Here is a 6,308-nt window from a genome sequence, read left to right as displayed (position 1 = left end):
CAGAAACGTACGTACGTTTGTGTAAATGTAACTTGACCTATTCCATTGCAATTCCATTTACTTCCTCCTCTATAGCCATACAAAATATCTATCAAACATATAAAATTAAAATTTATTTTTGAAAATTGCAACCATTCCATCAATATTTTCTTATGACGTTGTCACGTTAAACTATCGTCAGTAAACCGACTTTACAGACAACCTCTTTTTTTACTCTTAGTGAAAAATACAATTTCGTAAAATTGTTAATATCGGGAAAATACGTAACACAGTAAAGGTAAACAATTGTAAAAATCAACGAAATGTTTAGCGATTTCAAAATCTAATTTCTTTGTATGTAGTGGAATTTAATAAATGATAAAACTGAGCACCAACATTTTTTCTGAAAATTTGAATTATTTATTGTATTATCACATTTACATGGGTTTTAGTAAACATACATAGCTTAGAAAAAAATAGAAGTTAAAATAAAATAAAAGAAAGAATTGTTAGAACTAGCCAAATTGAGTTGTAGATGCCTGTTGACAGGAGAAGTATTTCTTTTTCAGTAAAGAGGTCAGAAATACAAAAAGTCACGAACTTATTGACCCGCCCTCGTATATATTGAGCCTTCATTTCCGGCATTTTTTTAACTTTTCTTGTAAAAGGAAATAAGTAGCTTTAGACATTCAAAGTAAATTATCCCCTTTCAACTGACGCACCGTACATTTTAGCTACTCGTATTTCTTCACCACTCACCAAAGCAAATATTGCAGCAGCGGAAGCAACTGCCAATGCTTGTTGCACAAAGGCGGCTTTATAACATTTGTACGTCACAGGACATCACTACAGAACTTAGAAAAAAAAAAATGCCTTCGATGCTTTACGGAAGTAAAGCAACTGTAATGATGGATATTAAAACTGAGCAAAAAGTGCTTGAAGATCTGCGCTGCAGCTATTGGAGGAAAGTATATGTACAGCTCGAACGAATGTTGCCGCGGCAATAAAAAGTAGAGAAGAGTGGGTTTTATTTCAATTATTGGCGCACTGATCTGGAATTAAGAATGAAATGCAATTGTTAAGCAATGGCAAGAAAGACAACAAACAAATACACAAACGATCGTCCACTTGCAGTGGTTAACCCGCAGTTTGGTAGAAGAATATATGTAGGTATTGTATTCCGTTATTCAATGGCGCAGTTGTACGCCATCTAGACTCAATTTTGCAACTGTAAAATACGCTAATCTCCTATCTATGTACGAGCACTGCGTTGCCACAATTGCATATAATTTTATATTGACCAGAAAGACACGCCCTCTCTGCAGCTGTAGGCTGTTACAATTCATCTTTGCTGCTCCTGTAATTTTTCAGTGCAATTTTTCCCGGAATAAAGTCATCAGTGGCATTGAAAACTTAAGAAGTGGCTATTGAAGCGGCGCGACAGCGACAAGACGGAGTTATAAATTATAAGTGCCATTCATTTGAGCGGAAATTGTTTCAACACACTCACACAAGCGTATGCATATTCGTATTTACTATACTTCGAATTTCGCAATGAAGAAGAGCTAACTGATGCTGTAATCAAGCGATGTGGAGCATGATTTCAAGGTTACGGTTAGGTTCACTAGAGCAACTTGAAGATATTTTATTAAGGTTTCCGCTGATGTTCGCAGCGGTTTCATTCACCTTTTGATTATACAAATAATCTTCTAAATGAAGCACATTTTCATAGTCGTATTCCTCGTCGTTTTTATATCAATAAATGTTTAGTCTTTCTTATGAAGGGAGATACATATAGTTTTTAATTGTGAAAATTAAGACATTTTTTTATATTTATAATGAACTTTATTAAACCAAATATGTACCATTTTGGTCGACCACCTTTTGCCATTTTTCTTCTAGAGACATTATTCCATCAGTGTAAAACTTTTGTGGTTTCTCGGCGAAAAACTGCGACAAGTAATTTTCACAGGCTTCTCTTGAAGCTAACTTTACTCCATTAAGGGAGTTCTGCATTGACCGAAACAAATGGTACTCCGATGGTGCAAGGTCAGGGCTATATAGTGGATGCATCAAAACTTCCCAGCCAAGCTCTCCCAGTTTTTGCCGCGTCATCAAAGATGTGTGTGGCCTAGCGTTGTCCTGATGGGAGACGACACCCTTTCTGCTGATCAGTTCTGGCCGTTTTTTTTTTCGATTGCTTGCTTCAATCTCATAAGTTGTTGACAGTAAAGTGTAGAATCAACCGCTCGAGCAGGCTGGATTCCTTTCCAATCCCACCAAACACACAGCATAACTTTTCGAGGCGTCAATCCTGGCTTTGCGACCATTTGATGAGCTTCACCACCCTTGCACCATGATCTTTTTCGCACATTAGTGTCGTATTTGATCCACTTTTCATCTCCTGTTACCATTCGCTTCAGAAATGGTTCGATTTCATTTCGTTTCAGCAAAAAATCGCAGATGTTAGTTCGGTCCATTAAATTTTTTACAGACAATTCATGTGGTACCCAAACATCGAGCTTCTTTTTGTAACCAGCCTTTTTTAAAAGGTTCAAAACCGTTTGATGATGAATCTTTAGTGCCTTGGCGATGTCATGGCAGCTTATGTGACGGCCCTGGTCAATCTTTTCCATAATTGCATCGACTTTTTCAACGATAGTCCGACCGGAGCGAGGTGCATCTTTCACATCGAAATTTCCAGAACGGAAGCGAGCGAACCATTGTTGTGCTACACGAACTGATACAGCATCGTCTCCGTAAACTTCACACATTTCATTGGTGGCTTGCGTGGCATTCTTCCCTTTTTTATACAAAAATTTCAAAATATAGCGAATTTCTTCATTATTTTCACTAATTTTTGAACAACTATAACTTTTTTTCAACTTCTCCGAATTTAATTTTTTTTTGGTTAAATGAAGCTTAAAATTTCAACTTTCTAACACCATACGATATGACGCAATGTGATTGGTAGCACTGGAGATAGATGACTCCAACGACATCTATTGACAAAATACGAAAAGACTTTTTCGACTACCCAATATAAGAATCCTCAAGCCATGCAGGCTAAACAAAGGAAGGACGGCGTTCGGGCGAATGCACTAAACTGCGAATATTCAGCTCATGTGTGAAGTCAGTACTGGTTTACGGAAGCGAAACATGGCTGGTCTCCAACACCATCACACAGAGGCTACAATCTTTCTTCAACAAATGTCTAAGTATCATTTGTAGAATGTTCCGGCCGAACACCATTAACAACGACGAGCTGTGGAGATCAATGAATGAGTAGCCCATCCAATGGTAAATCAAATGCAGAAAGTGGCGTTGGGTAGGTCACACTCATAGAAAACTACCAAATATAATCACGAGAATAGCACTGGACTACTATATAACCCGCAAGGGAGCAGAGGTCACTTGCCGAAGGTCGATGTTGCGCGAACTAGCAGATGCCGGCATCACATGTGACGGCGCAAAAATAAAAACAACCCAGAACCGCATACGATGCTATGCTCCCGAGCAGAGCAAACAGGGATAATAACTTCTGGATAGAGACGCGTTTATTTCCGAATACACAAAACGTATCTGCGTCCTGGTTCCTCTCCTGCGGGCTTGCGAAGACCATACACCGTTGATAGTCCCAATTTCTCTAGTCTAGTTATATCAACCCACTACCATCATATCTTCTGTGCGACATTGTAGTTAGTGTTTCACTCAACAGTCTCTGGTGATAGTTTTTGGTTCTTTAGCTTGATAGCTTCTCGGTGATCAATTGAAATCGCCGAACCACCTGTGAACACGAGCAGAGCTCCCGAAATAGGGCTTTAAGCAGCGTTTTCAAAGGAAAATGAGTCAGTTATGCCACCCTTTCTTGTTACTCTTTAACCGCATTATTGCTATTCTCACCTCGGCATGGTCGAGTAGCGGAACGACAGTCCCGTCGTCAACGATTGGGTATTGGGATCTTTACATTCTCTGTGATAAGTGTGGATGTCAGTCACGAGATCGCTGTCTTTGTTCTTACAGTAAAACGCCCCGGTCTTGAAAGCTTCTGAAAGCCGCCAAACTTTCTGGAACAATTTTCGGGTGTTGTTCCTATTGACCAGCATCTCAAGCTCTTTGCACTCCCGTATTTCGGCCTCTCGTTTTTTCTTTCTGACAATACGTCTCTCTTTATTTTCAGCTGCCGGTAGCGTTCCCACATATCTTGCATAAAGAGCTGTATCATTCGGTAATTCACTTTTCGTTTTTGGATGGGAAAAAATGCGAAGAGATAAAAGCAAAGCTGGATGCTATCTATGTGGAAGCTTAACCATCTGTGATCACAGTTGGATATTGGTTCAAGGAATTTAAACGTGCGCGAACGTCCGTTTTTGATGAGGAGGACCTGGACACCCGGCAGACGTGGTTGCCGAGGAAATCATTCAAAAAGACGACGACATGATTCTCGCTGATCGACAAACGAAAGTGCGCGAAGTGACAGAGGCCATAGGTGTGTCGACCGGAATGGCAATTAATATTTTACTGGACAAGTTGGCGATGAAAAAATTGTTGGCGCGATGGGTGGCGTGATTGCTTATGGTGGACAACAAGCGGCTGTTAACTTCGAATTAGTGTTTGGAGCAATTTAAGCGAGATGCGAAGGAATTTTTGCGTCGAGTTGTCACCGTCGATGAAACCTGGATTCATCATTACTTACAAGAAACTAACCAACAATCAAAACAATGGATTTCTTCCGGTGAATCTGCTCCACAGAAGGCGAAGACAGCCGCATTGGCCGAAAAGTTTAAGGCGACGATTTTTTGGGAAGCGAACGGCGTCATCCTCATGGATTTTTTAGAAAAAGGAACAACGATTACTGGACAATACTACAATGAGTTATTGGTACGCTTTCACAAAAAATTGAATTAGTCAGTGCTTAATGTCATAAGAAAGGAATCTACGAAAGCGTTTTCATGTATTTTATGCAAAATAGAACCGAATTCCTGACTCACTTACTTGCAGGGAAGTATTTTACCTATCTAATAGTTAGCCTCTAGCATCAAAAGGAGCGATTTCTACTCGCAAAAAATGAATGGAAAAGCAACTGTCGTTCGCTTGCATCTTTATTATTTTATTTTAAGAAAAAAGGTGGATGGCTGCGATGGAGAAAAAATGTGCAGCAAGCAGCCAAGGGAGTTGTTAAGCGAGCGGCAATGCCGTGATCCATTGCGAAAGTGACAACAAGCAATAAAGTGCTGCACAGGGAAGAAGAAGAAAGCAGCCTTTAGCGGCGCGCACTGCAGATATGCACGTTTTGGCAAATGGGTTTTTAATTACACCATTCGATGGATTCCGGAATTTATAGGTGCAATAATGATCTCATTCGTCATTTGAAGAAACGCATGCACCGCAAGTCGCCTTTCAATAACCATCGCCGTAATGTCTTAGTAACTTTTTATGAGACTGCAAGCTTTCTATGTGCTTCAAGTAACAGTGTTTTGCTTCATGGTTATTTTTTTTGAATTTTTTACAGAAATATGGCTTAAGATACTTTAATAAAATCAGTTGCATGTTATTGTACATCTTTTCAATAAGTTTTTAAAAAATATTAATAATAAAATATTGACAAATAAGCCCATGACAGAGTTTTTTTGGAGATATGTTTTTCGAGAGGTGCTCTGCGGTGCCAATCGGCATTCGTCGTAGAATCATCTGAAACTAAAAACGTCGAACTTTTCAGTTAAAGTATGACGTAATGCTCCCCCCCCCCATTAATAAATTTTTTTTTTTTCATTTTTGTAGTTTTGGTGGCAAAAAAACGTAAAACGAGCATTTTTGGCGAAAAATTTCGCCATATTTGTAAGTGAAAAACAACCTTAAAAAAAAAAAATAAAAAAAAAACAGTGGGGGGGGGGGGGGGGGTGAGGTATTTTTGATTCAGAAAACGTGTGCCAAATTTGAAAAGAATCGGTTGAATAGTTTCGGAGTTGTGATTGGCACCGACTTTTAAGAAGTCGTTTCGGGAAAAACGCGTTTGAAAAAATGACTCTGAATTCGAGGTAGAGTGCCTACAAAGGCTATAACTTTGAGAGTTCTGCTCCGATCCACTTAAAATTTTGACACAACATTCTTGAAATGATTTACTATAAGATGAGTGAAGAAAAAAAATTTCGATTTTGAAGGGCATTTCGGTCAATGACCTGAAACACTCTTTCGAAAAGCTTTTAGATCGCGCAAAACAGTGCATCGAGGCCAGAGAGGACTATTTGGAATTTTTTATTCCGAAGTTATCAGAACAAAGCTCCTGTCGTTTCTATTTCAGTTCAGTTTTGTTTAATTTGGACTTCACC

This window comes from Anastrepha ludens, chromosome 2 (assembly GCF_028408465.1).
Source record: "Anastrepha ludens isolate Willacy chromosome 2, idAnaLude1.1, whole genome shotgun sequence".
Lineage (NCBI taxonomy): Eukaryota > Metazoa > Arthropoda > Insecta > Diptera > Tephritidae > Anastrepha > Anastrepha ludens.
The sequence above is the reverse complement of the archived record's forward strand: the minus strand, read 5'-3'. Positions refer to the sequence as shown.